Source organism: Abramis brama (genome assembly GCF_963993115.1).
Source record: "Abramis brama genome assembly, chromosome: 8".
NCBI lineage: Eukaryota > Metazoa > Chordata > Actinopteri > Cypriniformes > Leuciscidae > Abramis > Abramis brama.
This window is the reverse complement of record NC_139970.1, coordinates 18,887,107-18,913,737: the sequence shown is the minus strand read 5'-3', so window position 1 is coordinate 18,913,737 and position 26,631 is coordinate 18,887,107. Positions and strand designations below refer to the sequence as shown.

Sequence of the window (26,631 nt, the reverse complement as noted above, 5' to 3'; positions counted from 1 at the left end):
CGAACGCGCCCTGCACTGTCCGCCCCACAGGCTTACGGCCAGGCAGCACTCACGTCCGCACATCGAAAATCGTTTTCGGTCAAACCCTGCCGGAGATCCGCTTCAGGGGGCCAAGAACAAATCCCGATTAATACCCGAAGCCAGCCTCGAGAGGACAGAGACAGGGAGTCCGGGTTTTACAGCCGCTACTTCATAGTTGCCAAGAAGGATGGGGGGTTGCGTCCGATAATAGATCTCAGGCACTTGAATCGGTCTCTGAGGAGATTCAGGTTCAAGATGCTCACTATTCCCATCATCGTGAACCAAATTCAATCCGAGGATTGGTTTGTCACGATAGATCTGAAGGACGCATACTTCCACATTTCCATCCTTCCATCTCACAGGAAGTTCATGAGGTTCGCTTTCGGGGGCGAAGCATACCAATATCGGGTTCTTCCGTTCGGCCTAGCTCTCTCCCCTCGCACATTTACAAAATGTATGGACGCAGCTCTAGCACCGCTGAGGCTTCAGGGTATCAGGGTCCTCAATTATATCGATGACTGGCTGATTCTGGCCCAGTCACAAGAGCTGGCAGTTCGGCATCGAGATGTCATCCTTGCCCACATCCAGAGCCTGGGGTTGAGACTCAACACGAAAAAGAGCGTGTTGGCACCAGCCCAGAGAACCACGTTCCAGGGAGTGGTGTGGGATTCGGTCACGATGCGGGCACAATTGTCTCCTGCATGGATCGAATCCATCCTGGCCACGGTGACCAGGATTAAGTTAGGCCAGGCCATCACTGTAAAACATTTTCAGAGAGTGTTAGGGCTCATGGCAGCAGCATCCAACATCATTACATTCGGTCTTCTGCACATGAGGCCCCTGCAGTGGTGGATGAAAACCAAGGGGTTCTCCCCGAGGGGAAACCCATTTCGCATGATCAGGGTTACGCGCAGATGCCTTCGTTCCCTATCTATGTGGAAGAAAGCTTGGTTTCTGTCCCAAGGTCCCGTGCTGGGAGCGTCATGACGCCGGAAAGCCGTTTCGACAGACACCTCCCTCACGGGCTGGGGCGCGGTCATGGAAGGCCGCTTTACGAGAGGTCTATGGCAGGACCATCATTCCTCCTGGCATATAAACTGCCTGGAAATGTTAGCGGTGTCCCGAGCTCTGAGGAGCTTCCTGCCGAACCTCAAGGGTCATCAAGTCCTTGTGAGGACGGACAATATGTCGGTGGTGGCCTATATAAACCATCAGGGGGGTCTGAGGTCTCGCCCTCTATGCAGACTGGTGCATCAGATCCTCCTGTGGTCCCAGGGGAAATTGTTGTCTCTCAGAGCAACATACATCCCAGGGAATCAGAATCAGGGAGCAGACATCCTGTCGAGGCAGGGGCTGAGGCCTGGGGAATGGAGACTCCATCCCGAGGTGGTGGAGTCAATATGTCAGAGGTTCGGCCCAGTGGAAGTGGATCTATTCGCATCTCGAGAGACGACTCACTGTCCACTGTGGTTCTCCCTCACACATCCAGCCCCACTGGGGTTGGATGCCATGGTACAGACGTGGCCGAGGCTGCGTCTGTATGCATTTCCCCCGATCGCTCTGGTCCTGGGAGTTCTAGAGAGGGTTCGTCACGACGGGATCAGTCTATTATTGGTAGCCCCGTTGTGGCCGGCCCGAGTATGGTTCTCCGACATAATATCACTCCTGGACGGCCCTCCATGGGAGCTTCCCATCAGGAGGGACCTGCTGACACAGGCAGAGGGCTCAATATTTCACCCTCGGCCCGAACTGTGGAAACTGTGGGTCTGGCCCCTGAGGGGGCACAGTACTGAGAGGCTGGCCTGTCAGCAGGAGTAGTAGAGACCATACTCAGCTCTAGAGCTCCCTCCATGAGGAAATTGTACGGCCTAAAATGGAATGTTTTCACCGTATGGTGCAGAGAGCGTGAGGTGGACCCAGTTAACTTCCCAGTGGCTTCAGTGCTGGAGTTCCTCCAAGATCGCTTCTCGGCTGGTCTTACCCCGTCCACTCTCAAGGTGTACGTGGCTGCCATTTCGGCTTTTCATGCTCCTCTGAGTGATGGGCCTCTGGGGAGACAGCAGTTGGTCGTACGTTTCCTATGTGGGGCTTGGAGGAAGAGACCTGTGGCTCGTACCAGGGTTCCCATTTGGGACCTGCCGGTGGTTCTCGAAGGGTTGGTTGAGGCCCCCTTCGAACCACTGGAGTCAGCTGAGGCCAAGAACCTTTCCCTAAAGGTGGCTTTCTTGTTGGCCATTACTTCTCTGAGGAGGGTAAGAGATCTCCAGGCGCTCTCTATATCCAACGGGTGCCTGGAGTTTGCTCCAGGCAACATCAAAGTCATCCTACATCCTAGGATAAAGTCGTCCTACATCCATCTAATGTGGCACGGCCTATGGTTCTGCAGACTTTTCATCCTCCACCTCACATGACGGTGGATGAGGAGAGACTTCACCTGCTCTGCCCTGTCAGAGCTCTCAAAATATATATCCAGAGGTCCTTCTCATGGCGGAAGTCAGACCAGTTGTTAGTGTGTTTCGGTCGTCCAAGAAGGGGCTTCCTGCTTCCAAACAGACCATTAGCAACTGGATTGTCCAAGCTATATCTATGGCCTACCAGGTGCGCAGTTTGCCTTCACCTCTGGCCGTGAGGGCTCACTCTACCAGAGGCATGGCGTCCTCTAGAGCCCTCCTCTCAGGGGCCCCGATCCAGGAAGTCTGCGATGCAGCAGGATGGGCCACCCCTCATACTTTTATTAGATTTTACAGCCTGGACATTCCATCGACACTTGGCACCCTTGTGCTCTCGTCCTAAGTGTGCCTGTGCGCAGCTTCACACTAGGACAGGCAGGGCTCGTTGTGGCATAGTGGGTACTCGTTCCCCCAAAGTGTCATTCGACGCAGTTTGAGTTCCCTCAAAAGGGAACATCTTGGGTTACGACTGTAACCCTTGTTCCCTGAGAAAGGGAACGAGAACTGCGTCCCTTCACCACGCCTTCCCCTGCCTGGGAGCGACTTGCTTCATCGCAGAAGCTAACTCTGTTGTGTGCCGGCGTCCCTTTGTAGCTTCTGTGTATGGTGTCACACATTACATCATGACGCAACACCAATCAGGATTGGCTTAGTTTCATTCATACTTCAGAGGCGCTGCGCTGAGGGGCGTTCCCCCAAAGTGTCATTCGACGCAGTTCTCGTTCCCTTTCTCAGGGAACAAGGGTTACAGTCGTAACCCGAGACGTTATTGTTATACAGTTATCTTTATAGTTATCATTTTTGGTGTGAACCGGCATTAAGTGTCATAAATTGCATTTACAGAGCATGGAAGAAATGCTGAAGAGGAAACCTCCTTTTAGTTTTTTTTTTTTTCTTTTTTTTTTTTGGATTCTTGCTAATTTACAGTAGTTGTGATTTGCATTAACTTGTTTGGAAAGTTCTGGGTGCCAACAGTAAGTGTGTGTGTGTGTGTGTGTGTGTGTGTGTGTGTGTGTGTGTGTGTGTGTGTGTGTGTAGGAGCTCTGGGAGCAGCTGGCGAGCTCTTGGGGCTTTGGAATGGTATGTAACCATGGGCAGGTGCGCAGAGCAGATTGGCAGAAGTCTCCTGGATCAGTGATCACACACAGACTGTCCACGGAGCAGACAGCCCACACACACCCACATACATGCATACAGTTACAGCAACTTCATTTGTTTACTTCATTTTTTTTTAGAGAATGTCATAAAACAATACCTCTAATATATACTACCGTTCAAACGTTTGATATTGGTAAGCTTTTTAAATGCCTCTTATGCTCACTAATTCTGCATTTATTTGACCAAATATACCTTCAAACAGTAATATTGTGAAAGATTACAATTTAAAATAACTCTATTTTTATATTTTTTAAAATTTTAATTTATTCCTCTTGATGGCAAAGCCTAATTTTCAGCATCATTACTAGAGTCTTCAGTCACATGATCCTTCAGAAATCATTCCAATAAGCTGATTTAATGATCAAGAAACATTAATATTATTATCAATGGTGAAACAGTGGGGCTGCTTAATATTTTTTTGGAAACTGTGATATGGTATGCCATAGTTTTTATCGTTTTCATAAAAAATAGCTCAACGGGTAAATACACCCAAAAATGGAAATTCTGTCATTAATTACTCATGTCATTCCAAACACTTTGTTCATCTTTGGAACACAAATGAAAATATTTTGAATGAAATCTGAGAGATTTCTGTCCCTCCATTTATAGCCTAAGCATCTACCACTTTCAAGACCCCCAACCCCGTCTTTACTTTAAGGTCTTTACTACCTTTCTAGGGCTTGAAAAAGTGGTAATTGCGTAGACTGTCAATGGAGAAAAATATCTTCATTTGTGACATGAGGGTGAGTAATTAATGACAAAAAAAATAGCATTTTTGGGTGAACTAACCCTTTAATTAGTTGTCTCTGAGATATGATGAAGTATCTTAACATTGTAAAAAAATAAACTTGCTTTAGCATTAAATTTAACATAACAGAGTATGCCACAAAGTCTCATGAGTGATGCAAGAATAACCTCTGAGCATTGAATCTTTTCTCTGGATACCTATTTCAGGCTAAAATCTGATTTATTTCAAGATAAAAAGGTACAAACATATTCCAGCTCTTGGTGGCGTCTCTCTTGAGTATAGTGATGGTTGGAGGCACGATGGGAATGGACAGAAAAGAGATAGAGAAATACAAAATGCCATATGATGGCAGAATGAGAGGATAGCAGAGCGGTGGAAATGAGCTGAAGATGGAATATGTAATAAGAGAAGGAAGATGAAGAGAACGGCTCACGTCAGCTCTCAGAACTCTCACAGCAGTGTTGATGAATTGAAAATATGAACAAAGAACAAGAACATGAGGAATATGTTTGTGTGTGTGCATGCATGAAACAGATGGGTAGAGAGCAGAAGACCCATATTTAGCTGGATAAACAAGAGATCAGGAGATTTGGTATTCGTCTGTCTTCTATACATGTTCATTGGATGTTGTGGTCTGGCCAGATTTGTGCTGCTCCACTCAAGCCACTCAACTATGTGAAAGAACAGATGGTTAGAGGGAAGACAGTCACACAAAAGGCACAATCATATTCATATATTGTTTCTAGAGTCTTGCTCTCTTGGTCTCATGCCCTCCAGGTGAGTGACATGTTATGATACTCAGACAATCAAGTTATTCTCCCACAAATGAATTGAAAGTCACTATTTACTCACCCTCATGTTATTATAAACCTCTATGTTGTTATTTCATTTTAACGGCAATCAAATAAAGCACCTCAGTACAGTGTGTTTTGATGCTTTCACTGAGAAACCTTTGGCATCAATAGACTGACATCAAGAGCAGCAATGTACAGAATATAGATATATATTTTTATGATAATAAAGCTAGTTTCTCAAAATGTATTGCTAATTGTGCTAGCTAAAATGTTTACACGCTTGAGTTTATTTCAAAAGAATGATTTATTATTGGTTACACGTATAATTCTTTCCATTTAATCAGCTGTTCTTAAATACAATTATAAAATTATATGATATTATAAAAACAGGAGTTATTTTTGAGCACATATACTGACCCCTACCCTTAAACTTAACCACTTCTAAGTAATATAAAAATAAAAATAAAACATAACATAACATATAGATAAAAATATGAATGAATGAATGAATGAATGAATGAATGATGAACATGCCATGACAATGTTTCTGTTATTATGGGATTCCTATATTTTACCACTTATTTTACACTTATTACTATATTTGATTAAGTGATAGAATGTTCATGTATATCTACGTGGATATAAAACTAAATCTACTGTATGGTAAGGTAATGAATTGGTTAACATGTTTTAAGAGCATACAGTGCTTATAGTTTTTTATTTGTAATTTGTGAATTTTTTTTGTACTTTATTTGGGGGGTTTTATTGCGAGTTTACTTTTATCTTCACGCTACGTTTTTTATATTGTTAAGATGTGGCTATAGGTTTAGGGCTAGGGGTCAATTATGTGCTTGAAAATATCTACATAATGGTGTAATGTGACTAAAATAATTTTGGCTGTTCAAATTGATTCATAATCCAAAATATCATGGCATAATGACAAAGTTATACTGCAACAAATAATTTCAAGATGATGCAATTCGCATACCCTTCATGTCAGTATATTAATGCCAAAGGTTTTTCAATGAATAACAATATAATTTTCAGTTTATTTCTCACATAAATCTATTGTCTGACTTCAAAACACTTGGAATATAGTGCATGAGTTGACTGGACTATTTTTATGATTTTACTACTTTTATGGTGCTTTTTTTTAATTTGTGGTCCATATGAAAAAGAGCAAAACTTCCTTTTCTGGTAGAACAGACTTATCCTTAGAAAATGAGTTTCAATGTGGCTCTGTCAATCTTCTTTTGTCATCTTATAAATTCAGAGGGGGGAGAAAAGAAATAGATAAATAGTGAATTTGTCCATGATTGCCCTTTCAGTCTTGCTGTTTTCTCAAATGTATTGAAGCTGAGTTTCTAATCTTCACGATGTGAAAGTCCTCTCAGCCTGTAGTGGAGGTAGTTGACATTTAATCTCAATGGTCAGTGAACTGCCTGGTGATATAAAATGCATTAGCATGCTTGGAGAAAGTCTGTCATAATATGATGGAATATCCTTTTAGATTTGAAACAATAACAGAGATATATGCTCACATTTTCCAGCACTGCCCCATACGCCGCCAAAAACAGCAGAGAAATCATTCCCGTCACATAACAGCTGGGCTGGAGATCAATACATTTCACATGGGAGGGAGCGTGGTACTGTAACAAATAAAAACACAAACTCTAATCACACATCAGACATAGACAAGGAAAGCGACACCACTTGTGGGATGAATTTGTTGATTAGATTTTACAGAGTTGATATGACAATACCCTGGCATATCACATGACACCAACCTGAACTGAGACAGCCAGAAATATTTGAGTTCATTCCAAACCTAGAGCTTGTCCAATCATAGAGCCTTTAAAGCTTCATCTTCTCATTAACACACTGACAGCAAGCCAATGTTCCCCTAGTCATATATCAGTGTTCTGGTGTTTAATGACAGAAATGGGTTTTTGATAGGCGATGTTGTGCGTTTTGCAGACTACGGATGCGGAAAAACAGCTTGCTGCAGAATTTCTCTTTGTAATAAATGAGTGAACAGGGAGTTTCTATTTGGTCATACAATACCGCTACAATACCTACCTACAAAATACGAGGGCAATATATGAATCATACAATAATCATTGATTCTTGACTGTGGAATACCTGCTTAAACAAACAAGGGATTTGAAAATCATTAAAAATGTTGTTTGAAGTTTATTTGATACTTTAGCTCAGCTAATTTTAAAGGAGAGAGATTGAGATCTACTAACTAGCGACATTTTTAAGGAGTAAATAATAGTAGCTCAGCTAACAAGCAGCTAAGTAGTGTAGCATGACAAAACACTACATCAGTAGTTTCACATCCCACAGTTCATTTAACATTTTAATCTGATTTAAACTGCTCATTAAATATCTTCAGTTAGATTTTTTTTTTTTTTTTTTTTTGTAACTTGCAGTGTAGCTAATTCCTGGGTAGCTTGATTGTTGTTTAGATATCAGTTATGAGCTTATAGTTTGGCTAAATGCTAGGCTAATGAGTAGGGTTGCCCCCTTATAATCAACAAATCATTAGTCGACTAGAAGAGGCTTAGACGACCAAAATTGTATTAGTCGGTTAGTCGCAGAAAGAAAGAAAAAAACCTTGTGGTGAAGTCGAGCAGTCCGTGAGGGACAGATTGTTAACGGCGGCTCCTTGTGGTAATTACAGTATGTCGGGCAGGAAATCCAAACGTTCGCTTTTCATCCATCTACTTCAAATACAGCTTATCATTTGAAACATACAGTAAGTAGTAGCAACTTTACTTGGCCACTCACTCTAACGTTAACCCAGATAAATGTGTGCTATTATTAGGCGCATATCCAAGTGTTTGTGCGGAGTTAACTCACAATAACAAAAAAAAATTGTGCTTTTCTAAAATAAAGAAAACATAGAGGATGCGCTTTTCTGCAGTCTCATGGTGCGTTCACACCGGACCCGAATAGCGCGTCAGGCGCGAGTGATTTCAATGTTAAGTCGTAAAAAATTCCTGCAAATTCCTGCGGCGCGAATAGGGCGTAGAGCGCGGCGCGGTAGACGAGAATACGCCTCATTCGCGCGTTACACGTGAATGATTTTATTAGTGCTTTTTGTGCATTCACGCGTTTGACGCGAATTCGCGTCTGCCGCCCGAGTTGAAAAATCTGAACTTCTGCGTCAATTCGCGCCACGTTAACCAATCAGGAGCCTGCTTGCTGCTGTCACGTGGTGAAGTGACAGTTTATAATGTTATTTTATGTTTGGCCTCAATAAATTATTTTGTAATATGACTAAAATGCACAACAAAGCAAATCTTTCACATAAAAACTCAATATATGAGAGATACTCATTTTGTATTGAATGCTATTTATTCCATATCTATTCTAGATTATATGAAACATTATTAATCTAATGTAAAGACAACCCTCCGGAGGGTCTGGTGGACCCGAGTACAGCGATGATGTCCCCTACGCAGCTGTTTCTGCTCTCCAGAGCATATACGAGCGGTGACTCTCTCGATTAATGCTAATGCTAATGCTCGATAAACATCTAAAAAAGATGGCCGCCAACGGGTTTCGAAGCTTTCGCCTCCGGATTTCGCCTCTGTCAATTTCACTCTTGACGCGCGAATTAACACAAAGTGGTCAAGCGTATAACTAGACGCGGCAGGCGCGAATTTGACGCGCTATTCGCGTCCGGTGTGAACGCACAGTCAGTCTCCATGAACTGGAGCGCATCACAAAAATGAACCGAAACCCAGCGTATGCTTGCCTTACAGACATGAGAAACATATCTATAGAAGGCTTGAAATGTCTACTTTTAAACAAACCCAATCAAATCTAAAACAAATAAAACTCTCTGCTTATGTAATCTGTATGAAATGTGCATTTCTCTCTAAAGGTGCATCCACTATACTGCGGAGATGGCGAGTCAGCATCGTCAACTTCATCTTTGCAGTCGACTCAAAAACCCTATAGTTTATTCATAAATAATTAAAAATGTCTCCTTGCAATTTTTTCCAGACACATTCATAATCATTACTTTTGCCAGTTCTTTGCAGCAAGCTATAGTTGTGCGCTTGAGCACGGAATAGGCTATATTACTCCACTGATCTGTTACCATGGACACTAATACTAATCATCACAGCTGTTCATCTTTTAGTTAATCATCACCGTGTATTTAAGTTCCTCCCTTTGTTCTGTACATTGTCCGGTACTGTTAGTGTTTACACGCTGTCTCGCATGTTGACTGTCTATCCTGAGTTACTTAAATACACCTTGTATTATATTCATATCATCTTCGTCTTCTTTTGAAAAGCGTTACAGAATACCGGAACACTAAAATGGATTACTCCGCGAAATTCGCTGCAGTGGCTCAGAAGAACCATGACCTTTTAATCTTTTTAGAAGAGTTTTGCAGTCTCGCTGTCACCTGCCCTTTTGACGACAAGACCCTGAAGTCAATGTTCTGGATCGAGGCAAATTGCACTATCAAAGTTCCTCTAAAAGTCTCCATCTCCCCCAGCTCCACCTGCCTAAATCTGCTACGGTATTTATTCATGCAGCAGCAAATCCTACATGCTCACAGCAAGTTATGTTCCATCTTATGTTGATGTTAGTTATGCAAGTTATGTTATCTATCCATCTGTACATAGGGTGAACCAACTCCATGGTAAGGCTAGATGCACTTCCTCTTTAACAAATTTAAATAGAATGTCATGAAATAGTTTCAAGTTACGTGTCTTCTAGCAAAAATACACATCCCAGCATAAATGCTCCCCATTAATTAATTTATTAAAGCAGCTATATTCGCAAACCACTGTAATTTGAACAGAAATGCAAGCATACACAGGATTTAGACTGATAATAAATTAATAATCAATAACTATTTCCTTTCCTAATGCAGTAAAACAAAAGTTTTATTAAAAATCTGAGTGGATCATATCGCCTAGAAAGTGCGCAGAGAGCACTCCCTTTACAATAACTAAAAAACTGTCACACTCAATTCATCGCAATGTCACAAAGTTCCACTATAATCAATTAAGCTGACTGCACAATTAATCTTTTATTTAGCCTAGATAATTTCTACACTTTTTTTGTTATGAGTTGAGTTATAAGAGAGGATTTTTGAGTGTGCAGAACTCGGCCCTGGGTTTAGAGCGGTGAGTGGATTCTAACTTAAACATGTCTGATTAGCCATTGCGTTCAAGAAATCAACTGATGTGTTTGTGATTGGCTACATTTCTCAATGCTGCAAAACACATTGTAAATAGAAACCATTGACGCTCTCAAGACCACAAACACCTAATCTGTTTCACCAATATGCTATTATTACGAAGAAAACTGATCCTAGACCAGCAGTTATGGGCAGCTTTTCCCTCTAAAAGCAAACAGAAGCAGCAGCAGTCAGTGGTAAATTGAGTAAGAAAATTCCATGGTAGTCTCAAGTCAGTAAGCCTAACACATGCTCCCCCTATGCGTCTATTCCTCAAGTTTTATACTCAAGATATGGAATATTCACATTGCAGTTTCACAACATCTTCAACTTCCCAAACTGTTGCAAATCCTGGCTGTAGAAACAGCCACCATCAAAACACTAAACAGAAATTCTGCTACAACAGGTGAACTCAACAGGGTTGCATTCTCCTCAACCCAACAAGTGCTTATGAACAAGAGTCACAGGAATGTGAACCCTTGGGAATTTAGAATCCAGTGAAATATCAGCACAGGAGACACGACTATCTCTTGTTTAGCTGGGAGAATGTGAAGCTTTAAGCAACTGATCAGCATCAATTCATAAATCATTCACATCTGTGAGCTTCAGCTTCTGCTTTCGTATGATCCGTTGTTATTTGATGTCTTTTTGCTCTGCTGTGGGTTGGTTGAGATCTGTTTCTGACCTACTTTTGTTTTCTTATATCTTTCCTCGCCATTTTGTAGTGTTTTCCCCCCAAGCTGTGCTTTGACTGTAACATTCATATAAAACACTGTTCCATTCCCATCAAGGTTCAAATTTATGGTCATCAGTTTCATAAACACTGTCCTGGGAGGACATTATCTCAGTATGAAGAATACTAAATCTAATTTAGCCAGCCAATTATTATATAACTATTCATTCATGCACTACTGAAAGAAAGAAGCTGTTGTATTATTAGTTTCAGAGGCGTTGCTCTGATACTCTAAATGAAAATTGATAGACAAATGAATTTTGTTTACATGCCGTGTGTGAGATACTGAACACCCCATCAGGTTTCTCCACTGCTATGGGATCGTCTTGCAGTTTCCTTGCAAATTTAGTCTGTGAGAGGAGAAACCATGGAGGGAATCCTCACTGAAGGTAATTTGTACACGTTTGTGACAGACATACTTGTGACGAGCATGCATTGCATTAGTCATTCAAGGTCATCAATAAATCTATTGTCTTACATATAAATGCCATTTTAGTGAGTATGTATAGCAAAGATGTATGCCAAGACAGTTCACACAAATTACAATGATTGGGAGAAAGTTTAATGCACAATATGGTGAAATAATTCCTGCATTCTAATAAAAGAGCCAATCACCCATTGGTAAAGTCAATGCGTCACTACAGCTGGAGTAAGAAGCGGTTCCCATAGAAACAATCAGTGTCCTGAGATGTGCACTTGGGACTGCACATGTGCATTGGATTTTCCAACCTTAAATATAGCTTTTTAACACTATTCGAGCATTAGAAACAACACTATTTGTTGGTGGTTTGTTTGGCCAGTTTTTGGAATTTCAGAATATGCCCATTCCCCAGCAGACAAGAGTCTTGCATGCCGGAAATAGCTGCTAGACGTTGAAAATATATACTTGAAAGGGATTTCAATTATAGTGTGTTAAAAACTGATTCAGTAATTTATTCTTAGGTAAAGTAAAACCCCAAAATACTTCAGAGAGCTTTGTTCCCATATCACACTTTGAACAAAGGCAAAGTTTGAGTTCTACTTGTCTCTAAAATAGAGAACATGTTCATACACTTGATGTAGAGACATCTATTTCTTTATGCCAAGTATAGTCTACAAGACTAAAGCTTGTCGCCCTGCGCACAGACTTTTTTATGTCATGTCTGTGTGCACTTTACACAATTTATCACAGGCTCTGTGTGTCAGTTACAAGATCATTTTTGAAATAGGTTCTCACACAAACTCCTGCACAAATGTGAGAACTGATTCGTGACAAATTAGCCCCATTTACACAACACCAATTTCAACTGAAAACTTTTTATGCGTTTTGGCCGTTCATTTACACAAAAACGGCGTTTTGGGGGCCTGAAGAATGCAAGCTTTTGAAATCGGGTTTCAAAGTGCAAGTTTTTGAAAAGGATACCGTTATCGTCATCATTATCATCCCCATGTAAACTACAAAACGTCATGTGTCATGTGTCATGTGCATGCGTATTACGTGTTCAGTCTATAGGCACGTAGAGATTCTTTACAAAGTGACATCGCCAACTACTGGCCTGGCATGCATAATACAGCGTTTTTAGTCGTTTTTGTGCAACCGTGTGAAACAGGGATTATTTTGACAATGTGAACAATTTTTCGTTTTCAGTGCATCATTGTTGTGTAAACGTACCCTTATATGATCAATCGCAGGCTACGAAATACACATAAATCATTTGTTGACAGATTGATTATTAACTGAGAAATCCAGTTGAGGGCTGATGGAGTCAGACTGACCACTGAACATTGGATCATTTATGAAAAAGGAAAATAAAAACATAATGCTTCTCAATTCGAATTTTTTTCATCTGTCTTCCTCACATAATTTGTCATCACATCTTCTTTCTTCCAAACATTGCTTGCTTGCACTATATTCAGGTCTGATGACAGCAGGACAAAGAGCTGTGATTGATTTCCTGTCTGTGAGTGTAATAAAGCAGACTGTAAGTGTTGATGACACAGTAAGATATCACTCAGTTCTGAAACTTTGATGCTGTAGATACTTTTCACTGTCAGACAGCTGAGGTCAGAGGTGAATTTTGGTCAGCATCATATAGATAGCATCTCAGAGGTTGCTAGGTAGCCATAAAGCAGAATGTATGAACGGTTTCACAGTGAAAAAAATCATGTATTTAAGCTTAAAAAAGAAGTTAAAAAGGCTATTGTACGGTGGCCGAGAGAGCTCAACGCGCTGCAAATGAAGAAAACACATGCAAATAGAAAAACACCCGCAAATTAAGAACACATCATCATCAGTTTCACAACACATTTGTGCTCCAAATACTCGCAACACAACCAAATACAGAAACGCGCTGCAAAAGTTCACCTCACAACCAAATACAGAAACGCGCTGCAAATTGCACAGTCCACAATGGAAATGTTTCCAGGGGACCCCAATAAGTGACTATCCCAGATGGGACATGCTTATTGCTCAGAATCTACTTTTTTTATATTTTTTACAAAACATACAGAGATGACGTTTATGACATACAACTTGGTATACAATATACAAAATGTATTAGAGTTAACAAAAATAAAATACAAAAAAAGATAGAGAAAAAAAACATGAGGGTAAGATATTCATCTATACATCAGTAGCACTGTACAACTTTTTGTAATGTTATGTTTAAATAAGTTTCATAGGTACGAAATATTAGGTAATGTAGGGTCCAAAGATGAGACAGCCATTTTTAAAGTTTAGACTTTAAAAAGTTTAGAGGGGTGATTGTAACGTAGGGCAGCTAGTAAGAGCTGTGTGGGTAAACTCCCGTGGCCTCAAAGGGTGCACTAGAGACGGCGGTCTTTAGCGTCCATGTTAGCCGGAGACGCCAGTTCGAATCCCACTTGAAGCATGTCAAGTAGGACCGGTTGCTGTGGTTTAAAAGATAAGGGCCAAATAAGAGTAAAAAGTATATACTTTGAAAAAAGTGAATATGAATAAGCCTTTACTGTCCACAACCAGGTCTGTTTAGACAAGGAATAGAAAAAACAGCATCCAGTTTGTTTTTAAGTAAGGTCACTTCTATCCACATTATATCACCCTAATGTAGGACCAGTGAGGGAATGTGACCTTACGGTTACAGAATCAATTTCCTTTATTTCACAAGAACATGTAATTCAGTCTGCTGCTAAGAATTAATGAGTCTGATGATATTCCAGTTGAGAGAGATAGCGACTACTCTAGTCCAGACAGTAATAAGGGGGTGGATAGGTGGTTCCTGGTGAGTCTCTTATCTTTTTTTTACAGATTATGATTAATGTGAGGAAGTACAGGGTCTGTATTAAGACCGAGACCCCCCAAGGTCAGATTCGAGACAATCAGAGAGCGCACCGTAATGAAGGGGGGCAGTCCCATTAACTATTCATTGCTGGAGACTTGGTGGAGAATGCAGGAGCTTAACCTGAGCACCCAGACATTGCTGCAGAGGGGCGTTGTGGTCTATTTGTGTGTGACTGAAAAGACTGGACTATTCAAAAAGGTGGGGTCAGAATGAGGAGTCTATTTTTGTGTGTATGTGTTTTTGATGTGTGCGATGATGAGATTAGACCCTGAATGAGGAGTGTAGGGGGTGCTGATTAGTGGCTGGATAAAACACTCTGTCTTTGAGTGCCTCAGGGGTTTTACCCCTTAAAGAGTCCGACTTGAGAATACTGAATGAATGAGAATACCCCCCACACGCCCCACAACATACACAACCAACGTGCTGACAGAGGATTGGGGGTCCTTATGGAGAGGGAGGGTCGGATACGCTCAAGGATACGCTCACAAGCAAGAAAACAGTGTCACGGAACTGCCAAACCAAAACCACGCCGGCCAGTGTTTCCATGGCAACGCCAAACTGATGAATGAATGATATCATGGTGACTGGGAGGTGAGAGAGTGTGAAATTGATTTGGTGGAGCAAAGCGGAGGCGTACATGGGCAGGCACGTTTTTCTCCGTCTCCCTACCTTTTCTCTTCTGTTCACCCTTTCCTCTCGTGCTGGACGGGATTGCCGGTAGGACACGTTCTTCACTGTTTACTTCACTGTTTTGTATGTCTGTTCATGTGTTGCTCTAAACTCTTCAGCCTTTTTTACATCCTGGAGACATTGAAGGTTGAAGAGTTAATGGGTGCATGAGGAAAGAGGGGTGATTGAGTGCAAGAGAATGAACGTGGTGAGATCAAGCCGGCGGGTCAGGCAGAGTTAGAGGACTGATTTGAAATGCAGTTGGTTCAGCTCTAAATATACCATGTGTAACGTGAGGGGTGGCGTGTGTGTGTGAGGATGAGATCACTGTGGGGACTTTAGACCCCAAAAATGCCATTGGACTGTGTTGATGTCATATCGTCATCTAATTGCTCCAAGGTCATGAATAATAATGGAGATGTATTAGTGTATGAATGTTTATTCTTTTATAACTTGCATCTGAGGTACTCCAGGACACTGATTGTAAGAGCTTATTACATGCGTTTCTAGATGCATGTGAGCTGGTGTATTTGAGCATGTAAACACCATGTGCACATTGTGCGAGCCACCATTTTCCCACACGTTCTCCTTTGCCAGCATATAAAAGGTCTGTCAATGTCATGTGGAGCTGTGGGAGGTGTGTGATGTATGTTTATTATGTCTGCTTTCCCCTTTCTACGCTTCTCCGTTACACATTAGTACATCGCGGGAAAAGACACTCTCTCACAGCCATTATAATGTGCTATTCGCGACTGATTGATGACAAGCATCGACCTCTATGACCATAGCAGGAGCTCCAATCAGCAGGGGTTAAAGGTCATGGCTAAGACAATCAAGATGCCTGATCTAGCCAGTCTCCTGATCAATTGTTTTGCACAGCACTTTATGAACAAAAGTGTGATGTTTGTTTAGGTGCACTTTGGTTACTTTAGTATGCATCAGACACTATAAGCGTCAGTAACACGAGCAGAACGAATTTCTGTGTAAACTGTTCAGGAAACCATTCATGTGTAAATTGAGTGTTTTATTTTAACATTTCACACACATTTGTTATACTCGTGTTTCATGAACGAGACCCTGTTTGTGCAAATGTATGTATTATTACTCATAATGTCAGAGTTTGGCAAATGCTCTGCTGCATTTGTTCATCGGTGCTACGGTATGATCAGCGTTTTCGCTTCAGCTTTTCAATTATTCATGCTGCTCATTATGCATGTGGGTTCATTTAGCAGCTTCATTTGAATCTTTACAGCAACTCTCTGAAGACAGCGGAGCAGGGAAATATGCAGTTCTGGGAGAGCCTTTGTTAGAGATTTTTTTTAACCAAATATTCATATTTTCCCACTGTTTTATCCTGAAAATGCTTAAGGATCACTAACATAGTGCAGTAAATGTGTGCCTGCAAGTTTTTTGTTTTCTTTGGTGGCCTTTTTTATGTCATGTTATGGTAGATTAGATATTTATTAACAGTGTGGATGGCCAAAGTGTGTGTAACTGGTGACAGGACTGAGTAAGTGACTTTATCATGAGGACAAATTCTCAATAGCCTAAACTGTACAAATGTGGGTCTATGTAGGATTATGTGTGAACACTGCCACTTTCAGGCTATGAGTGGAAGTGAAGTGTTGCTCTTTGACTGTTTTCATCAAGGAAGTCTATATAATACCTAAAGAGAAAGCTGTATGTTAGCATTCCCATTCATCTGGCACTTGCTCAACTGCAAGACTCCCAGAAGTATATGATTTGATTCTGTCATCTTTGCTCATGTGGACAGTAGCTCTAGAGATGCGCTAATCTATTAGTTTGTGTTTTGTGTAGAGCATAAGAGGACCAAATCCTGAATTGATTGCAAAATTTGCAAGATAAAAAAGTATTTTGTGTTCCACAGACAAAAGTTGAGCATTCAATTGTGTATGAATTTAGTTGTTTATGAATATTCAAAGGGTAATCTCAAATTAAATTGTTCTGTTTATTTTGTTACTACACAGAAGTAAGTTTTTCAGTTTTAATCCTGAAAGAGCTTGAGGAATGTTAACTTCCAGCTAGTTTTAGTCATTTAGGTACATGTCCATATTTACAATGAATGTTTACTATTTTTTACATGTACAGTAAGCATTCAGCTCACTTTTGTACTATCTTTTCCAACAAAGTTTTCATAGCCAAGTTTTTTTGTTTGGCACTTTTGTGGTCTATTAGCCCCTCCCCATCCGCTATGTAGGGTCCATCTGTGTCCATATCCATCTGTGACTGTTGAGTGTATAAAGACTGCTATAAAATGGTGTAGAATAGTGTAGGTGACATTTTATATCATTTGCTGCGTCCCAATTTACATACCATTCATCCTAATTAGTAATCAAACTTAAAAGTGCAGATCCGTGCACACTCTAATTTATAATATTCACCACAAACCATGTTTTTTATATGGAGAATTCATTTTAACTACAACTACACACACACACACACACACACACACACACACACACACACACACACACACACAATTGTTAATATGTGTTAATATGTGAGATTGTTAATATGTGAGACGGATGTGAGACCAATGTTTCAGTAGAGAGGTTTAGATAAAGGGGTTTGAGTGATTAATAATCAGTATCTAACCTGATGTAAAATATTCAATTCAGCTGTAACAATATTGTAAACTTTTTTTAAAGATACATTTGTCCATTAACTTTTAAATGCATCATTATGCAAAAACATGAGGAGAGTTCTCAACATAAAAGACCCACAATCCAATATGGTAGGAAGAATTGTAGCATAAATTAAACGAACTGAAATGTGCGTATGAGAGTGCGTATGAGGATGTTAACTGTGATGAGATGACTGATAGGCCAGTTTACAGTGACAGAATGCACGTAACACGTTTTTACTCGTGTCTGACCTCGACTGACTGAACAAAAGAAATGAAATGGAGAGTTCCATGTCCAAGAAGGCGGAGCCACAGAGCCACACCTACCTATAATCGCCATGGACCAATGGTTGTTTGAAGGCATTTACCAACTATAGTAAACTTTTCTGGAATGTGCGCTTTGGCATGTTGTTTCAAACTCCCAAAACAAACTCCAAAGGAATTCCGCCTTGGTTTGATTTCGAAATGATGTCACACTTCGAAATTATGCCTCTCAAAAATCTCAAATTAACAATGTCCCAGTACCAGTGCTTGCTTTCACACGTATACTACATTATAATGCCATGCTGTTGTACCAAGACAGTTTGTTGCTTAGCAACATGATGATTTTGTTTACAACACCATTGGAGTGAGCAAGCAAATTAATGTTTGTGTGTCTGTGGATCATCTGGTGCGCAAGGCTGTGGTCATATCCCTCTTGCCTATATTCCCCTCCACCTCAAGAGTGTCTTCTGAGAGATTTGTCTATTCCCATCTGTTTTTTCCCGAGCTGGAAAATGCAAAGAGTGTGTGCACAAGTGACCTACTGCCTCATGGGAAGGAAAAAAACAGCACTGTGTTTGGGTGCTGCTCCAGCTTTAAGCTCTAATGTAGGTCTGGACAGCACGTTGGACATCCTGGCACGAGTCCTGGTATTAGTCATTTAGAATCCCATCCAGTCAGGGTCAGACTCCTCCCCTCATCCTTGTCGTGCTCTAGTTTTCCGTTAGGCTCTGTTGTCAAACAGCTGTGGCTTGAGGGACAGGTGGAAGCTTGAGAATGTTGAATGACTTCAGAAATGGAGCAACTGTCAAACTGGCTTCATATCATAACTGGAGTTGTCTCAACAGAGTAGAAGGGACCCTGCGCGAGGAAAGAACAGAAGAAAGAAGAAAAGAGAAACGGTGAGAGAGGCTAGGTCAGCCAGTGTGAATGCTTACAGTACGACTGATAGATGATGGGGAGGGTAAGATGAGGACATGGGACTATACCTTTGACCTTCTTTCTTTCTTTTTAAATGAGCATTGAGGGTATATGTTTTTAGCTCTCTCTCTCTCTCTCTCTCTCTCTCTCTTTCTCTATCTCTCCATCTTTCCCTTGGCAGTGGCAGTTAATGGGCCAAATTAATCATGGGTCTTTCAAGGCTTGTCTCCCTGCAGCTTGTGTTTGTGAGAGAGAGAGAGAGAGAGAGAGAGAGAGAGAGAATAAATATGCATGATTATACTGACTACAACTAGGGAGGACACACATTTGTCTTACAACAAATAATGTAACACTGCAAAAAAAAAACTGTAAACCGTGGCTGTCAGGCGAAAACCTTGTATTGACATTTTTTGTCCTTTTTTTCTTAAATTATTACTATTGATCACCCTTAACGTCTGTCTGTGGGTTTTACCAATCTAACCAATGAAAAATATCCTCAAACTGTCGGTCTCTGCTTGTTTGCAATGCAATGGTAAATAAATAACTGGTTCTTTGAATAACTACAGCGTTTTCCATGTCTCCATTTCACTTCCATGAGAATGATGTCCAGATCTTTTAATGTGCAGCATAATTTTCCATTGCTTGGTGAAATTGTTTGGGTAAATCCAATCATTTCAATAGGAATCAGTGCGATTGGGAGTTTCGCGCGAGGAAGAAAATATTCCACTCAGATTTCACATTTGGTTCAATTTGGTCACATGAATTCGGCGCGCTGACCAACAGAAAGCTGCGAGGTTTAAAAGTGACCTAAGTGTGAGAGGTGCTTCATGCATTACTACACTATCGACAATAAATACATTTCTCTAATGTGACTGCATCTTTAGATTAGAAAAGACTAATATAACATCCATAAAACGTATGATTTGATCAACAATTACAACAATATTACGAATATAAAATATTCTGGAATATTTCTTAATATATTGCTAGTTTTTCAAGCCATAGTACAGAACTCTGATACAAAAGTGTCAACATCTGCTCAAACCAACACAGAGCATGTTTACTTGCACGTTGTTAACACAATTATGCTTATTAAGCCGACAATGCATGTTGTCATGTAAACCTGTTTTCCTTTATCAGAGTAAGGTTATAAACGGCTTAAGCATAAACCAATCAACACAGCTAGATTTGTGTCCCTTACCCCAATTTCTCCCAATATGAAAACACATTGACCTGTGTTCTGCCAACTTATTGAAGTGCGTATATGATAGACCTATGGGACAGGAAAGCATCCTTACTGCAGATTTAAGCTCATCCAGACAGAGCGAGCATTTCGAGGAAACATATCCAAACTCCGACTCTTTCTTGACCCAAGAACTTATAATTTTTTTTTATCATCTCGTGCAGCAAAATTAAAAGTGGTTCAGTCCAAATGTAAATGCCTAAATTTGGAATACTCTTCATTTTTTAATCACAACCGACATAACATATGGAATACTTGGAGTCAGATACACAAATTATCACATTTTGACCTCACTACCGGGAAATAACCTGAGTCTTGTAAATGCGATTTACTTGCATTGCAGAGTTATTAATTTGCATTTAAACCGGGATTACATGTTATTTCAAAAAGCTGATGTTTGGGAGTCATAAGCGTATTGGTGTTTTTATATGCTCATAGTGGAATGGTTTAATTCACCTTAAAAAAAATTAGTTGGATATTGTATCCACTATATTAAGCCATGATGGGGAATGTATAACTGAAATGATTAGTCCTTTTAACTTGCAGACAGTCATACTCAATCTATCTTGTTTTATCTCTTAATCCTTTATCACTTTTCACTCTGTCACGATCAGTTTCTTTCTCATTCTGTAGCTCCATTGCTGTTCTGTCAGGAATTGCCTGTCTTTCCTAAGAACAGCTGACTGTGGTTGTAGATGTGACAGAAGGGCGGTTCAGATTCTGCTCTTTGGGTGCAGTGAGAGTGTGAGTACTGCTCAATTAAACATTCAGAGGCAGCTCTAGCCGTACTGACTCCAGGCTTGCTGCCTTCACTGCATGGAATACAAAGTCGTCTTAATTGGTACCACAGATGATCCTCTTGGGACATTGCCTTTAGAAAAAGTTTTTGGCTTCACTACTTATATGAATGTGATGGTGTGTCTTAGTTTAGTTGAGATAACAGTGTTAAGATTAACAGTGTTAAGTAGAGGCTAATTACTCAAAGTCAGCCAAAGTGACAGTGACTGACTCCACTTGGTGCTGCTGAATATTGAGCTGCTTTTTTGAAGGATTAACGAAAAAACAACATTTAATACTGCTTGATACTGAGATTAGGATAGATATAGGGGTATTGCGAGGGAATGCACCAGATTTCAGGTATTAGTGTGTGTGTGTGTGTGTGTGTGTGTGCGTGTGTGTGTGTGTGTGTGTGTGTGTGTGAGGATTAACCTGGCTGAAATCTGTATTCTGGGCTATAAGGGTGAAATCATTTTCTGGATTTGTCAGGTTAGATGTTTCAGATCTTTGACAGATATTCAAAGTTGTAGCACTTTGTAGCAAATTAACTAGACAAGCATGACTATATATGAAGAGTTCAGATGCAAAAGCCTCTAAGTGCCATCTGAAATTTTCTTCTAGATTGATCATTTTTATCAAGCTCGTATGTTTAAGTTCAGTAATTTCACTTAAATGACAATTAATAGGTAATTTTCATTGCCAATTAAGTGAAATTACTGAACTTAAATATACAAGATTGATAAAAATGATATTCTAGAAGAAAATTTCAGATGGCACTTTGGAACTCTTCATATATTCTGCTTTGTTTTTGAGTTACTGTGTATCTGTGAAATATTCAGTTCTTATTGATTTTGGATAGACAGAAATTCCGATCACAAAGTAATTATGGGAACACTTTATTTCGATGGTCCACTTTAGACATTCTACTAAGTAAATTTGCAACTATGTCAACTAACTCTAGAGTAGTAGTCTGCTTAATATCTACTTTATTTTGATGTTCCCCCAACAGACATTTTACTGACTATAAGTAACTTTGCAACTACATTTCAACTTATTCTACTTACCCCGAACCCTAATACCTAACCCTAACGAAAGTCTACAACTCTAATGAGTTTTAGTTGACATGTTGCAAAGTTATGTATAGTCAGTAGAATGTCTAAAGTGGACCATCGAAATAAAGTGTAACTGTAATCGTTCTCTTTTTTTTGTGTGTTCTATGTTGAATCATCACCCCACCCCAAAATGGTACTAAGATTGGTCATTGACAGTATGGGTGGTTCTTGGTCATTGGATCAGATTTTATGCCATAAATCAAATGGCATTTTGTGTTAGACTAAAAGCTCACTTACCTTGTTTTTCACTATTGTATCTCACTTCCTCTTTACTCTCTTTATTTCATCTCTCCAATCACAAACATCTGATACACTGCATCAGACTGACCTCTATTGACTCTCTCAGTCTCAGTCGCGACATTGCTTCATCACATTTCTCAAAATGGGCATTGAACCAGTCAAGCTCATGAAGACTCAGCCGTTTAATTCAATAAGAGTGAGTTGGATCATTAAAGTGGGACAGAGTAAACAGTCATGGTTCACTTTAGCACAACATTCATTCCTGACTCTTAACACTTGCCTTAATGCACAGAAGATTTGACCTGCTCTGGGCGGGTGATGGAGAATTAAATTAATGGATTTTGAAATCTGTAGGTTCAAACTGGAAAAAGAGAGTCTCCCAAGATGATGAGTAAAGTCTTGTGCATGTATATGGTATATGCATTTTCCCAATTATTTTTTTCTTGTTTTAAACCCTTGTTTTAGCCCTAGGATGATGGTCACATTTCTGACTGTTTATGTGATCCAACACAAAAGTTTTAAATCCCTTATGATCACGTACCCTGAGATAAATGTTAAAACCATAAGTAAATGTGCCTATGTGTGGACATTAAACTGTATCCAAATACATCAGTGGTGTTAAGACATCACAGTATAGAGATAACAATGGAAATTGAGAGCAAACCACATATTCAGGGATGAAGGAGAAAGTAAGAAGACAGAAAGACAGATAGAGGGCTTAAGGAGATAGAGCGATAAAAGGAAGAGATAAGGGCATTAATCCACAGCTTAATGGACCACTAGTCTACTGTACTGTTTGTATGACCTGTAGCTCTACGATCTCTAATAAAACGTCTTTGAAGATTTCATATACAATTTTTTTAATCATCTTCGCATGTGAATTAAGTGTTGTGCTTGACAGATAAACTGTGCATTTCACTACACAGTTTTCTGAGGGTAACATTTTAGGAGATTTTCATTTGCCAGTTTACTGGTTGGGAAAATTAACCCTTAAATTATGCTAATAGAATTCAGCAGTGAAATTTGGGGGAAAAGAAATATTTAGTAGTGTAAATACAACACAGGGGCTGAATAATTAATGCCATGTAGAGATTGCATCACATGTTTAATTCATTCCTTAAACCCTGGCCCTTCCAGAGGCGCTTTCCCTCCCCAGGCCATGAATGCTGCCGTAATTGAAAGCGCTGGTTCAATATGGCTGAACTGATTCATTAGTGTTTGTGAGATCCTTGTCACAAGCTGTTTTAATTAGTGAAAAGAGCTTCCTCAGGGTCTCATCAACAGCTTTTACAGCTGTGGTGTGTGAATATAAAAGCAAGATAGCGAGGTAAGATACACATGCGATTATTAATAGGCACTATGAAATACTGCTTGGAAATGCCACACTGTTTAAATGAACACTTGACAGGTGTTACAAAGGTTTTGCCTGAGCTCTCAAAAACCCAGACCAGTAAAGTAAAGCCCTGTGTTTATTGTCACACACACACACACACACACACACACACACACAAAAACATGTTAAATTATTTATAGGAATACTACTGCCTCCTTGTGACAGATGCTTGATACAATTTATCATGGTGTGTTTTTATTACAGGATGCAGAGGCTTAAAGATAGGGTAGGCAATTTTCGGAGAGGCAAGCAATAGCAAGCTAGCTTTGAAAGCATAAGATCCCACCCTCCATTCAGAGCGTCCTTCAAAACACATGAACGCCCAAAGCATCATAATACGAGAGACGCACGTTAAATTACCTCATGTCTCAAAGCACATAACAATACAATAATTAACAAAAAACAACTTAAAGGAGAAGTTCTGCTGAACAGAAAGGAAGATATTTAGAAGAATATCAGTAACCAGACAGTTTTTGGGTCCCATTGACTATTTTTTTCCTACTATGGAAGTCAATGGGACCCAAAAACTGTCTGGTTACTGATATTCTTCTAAATATCTTCCTTTCTGTTCAGCAGAAAAAAGAAATTCATACAGGTTTGAAACAACATGAGGGTGAGTAAATGATGACAGAATTTTCATTTTAAAGTGAACTTCTCCTTTAAAGAGCGCTGACCTGTACCACCTGACTGCTGCAGATTCATTTTGACGTTGATAGTGTTGACACTGAAACACATAAATTTGAGTCACGAACTGCCCCAAGTATAACGTCATGGGTTTCCATCCAGTGGCGGAACTAGAGTTTTATACATGGGGTGGCCAGGGGGTGGCCACTGCCACTTTCGGGGGTACACACACACACACACACACACACACACACACACACACACACACACACACACACACACACACACACACACACACACACACACACAGACACAGACACAGACACAGAGAGACAGACACAGAGCTTATGGAAGGAATTGGGTCACTCTGTTTGTGTCTATAAGTGTTGAACATCCAAAATATTTGCAGAAAACAAAGCTGAAGCACCAAGGAGATAAGATACCGTAGCATGTGTCTGTTATGAACTGCTGCGTTTATTTACAAAAAAAACTCACATTTACAAAAAATTTTTTTTTTTTTTTTTTTAAATTAGATATAGCAGCCATCAAGCAGACATGTACTTGAAAAATGTAAACAATTGTATTGCCCATTAATATAAAATCTTATCCTAGGAAGATTTAATACAACATAATTCTTTCTTTATAATAATTTATAATTATTCTTTCTAATTATAATTATTTAATTTATAAAAAAAATAATTTTTATTGTTAATTTTTGGGTGAACTATCCTTTTAATCTGGCAAAATCATCTCAACTTAAATTCCTGAATTGGGTATGTGATTGACTGCCTGTGTCTGGTAGATGCTCTGACCTGTTGCTGGTCCTGAAGTCTGACCACACTGACTCTGACTAGCCAATGGTGATGCAAGGGCTGGGGTCTGTTTGCACCTGATCTGCCTGTTAGTCCAGTCATTTTAAGCCAAAATGGGGGTCAACCTTGAACAGATTGCAACAGAAACAAACTCAACTGATTTTGTATCCTCAATATGTCCTAAGTAAGGAAAAAAAAGCCCAGAAGAATCCCATTAGGGGAAAGTTTCGAAAAAGACCCAAATATAGCCTATTCATACTTTCTCTCACATGAATAGGGTAAAAATGTTAACCTTTAGATATCACCATGAAAATTATTGAGTTGATTACTTACATCAAGACAAACAAAAAATGTATTACAAGTTTTTTTAAATTGTTTGTTAACATGGACAAACGGTGCATAATCTAATTACGTATGTGCTAATTTGCATAAATACCACAACAGATCTAAACATTGGGTATAGCCAGGTGAAAATGTCTTGTTGAATCTTGTTGACACATAACAGCAAAATACTAAATGTTAAGGTCTGAATGGAACCCATTTAGGCTACCCATGAACATTAATACATAGAGGCAGGAAGAAGTACTTTAGAAACCAGCCTTTATTCATTTTTAAGAGATGGGGTTTGGGGCTGGGTCCGTGGGACTGTTTCTGGGGGACGAGTCTGAGGGAAGAACAGGAGACAATGGTAAGGAGAATGCAGAAGACAAAAGGTAGGTAAAATAAAAAGTGAATCCCCAGAAACAGTTTTCGAAACTTTCCCCTAATGGGATTCTTCTGGACTTTTTTTCCTTACTCAGGACATATTGAGGATACAAACTTATTTGAGTTTGCTTCTGTTGCAATTTGTTCAACCTTTTTTCATAAAAATGACTGGACTATGTTTGTGCTTATTTAAAAAGATCTCTGATAGCCTATCTCTCCCTTTCTTTTCATGTTTAATTGACCCTGTTCAAAAATATGACACATTTAAAATATGATTCCAAATTCCAATCATATTCATATTCTAATCATCATCCAATTACCAACATTTTTATCTTAACTCTTTCTCGCCAGTATATATATATAAAAAAGGGTGTTTTTGGTCATTTTCACAATTTCATGGCACCCCAGAATATTTTGTTGTATGAATATCTGAACATACCAAAAGAAAGAACAGACCCTGTGCTTTTAAACAAAAAAATCTGTTTTATTCTAGCTTCGTGCGTCTTTTTTTATCAACACTTGAATGTTGGCAAGTTTCATAAAAAGCAACATGAGCAAAAAGCTGAGAAAATCGCATTTTTATCAAAGACTACATCTAAATCCGATTTCATGACGATAGTAGATCGAGTCCATCAACACCCTACACCCATAAAGCTTCACAGTCCTATAGTGATCGCATTATGAAATATCGCTTGTTTCTGCTCTTCTTTGCCTGCGTTTTGATCTCCTATCCTCACATTAGCTAGAACATTTGTATACTGTAACGTACACACGGCAAGGTAGCCTACTGTATGCGTGTATTAGGCCTAATGTATTCG

General features: G+C 39.8%; 1 protein-coding gene across 4 annotated transcripts in view; it reads left to right on the top strand.

Moving 5' to 3' along the window:
- Positions 1–26,631, top strand: part of myo16 (myosin XVI) — a 221,366-nt gene that overhangs the window by 9,542 nt on the left and 185,193 nt on the right. Inside the window, exon 1 of one of the 4 annotated variants that reach the window (XM_084122648.1) lies at positions 15,028–15,129. The exons of 2 other annotated variants lie outside the window; for them this stretch is intronic. The gene's annotated coding sequence lies outside the window, so the exon portion shown is untranslated. Of the gene's footprint in view, positions 1–15,027; positions 15,130–18,763; positions 18,889–26,631 lie in introns of those variants that run through there. One more of the 4 variants, XM_084122647.1, reaches the window with a different exon arrangement.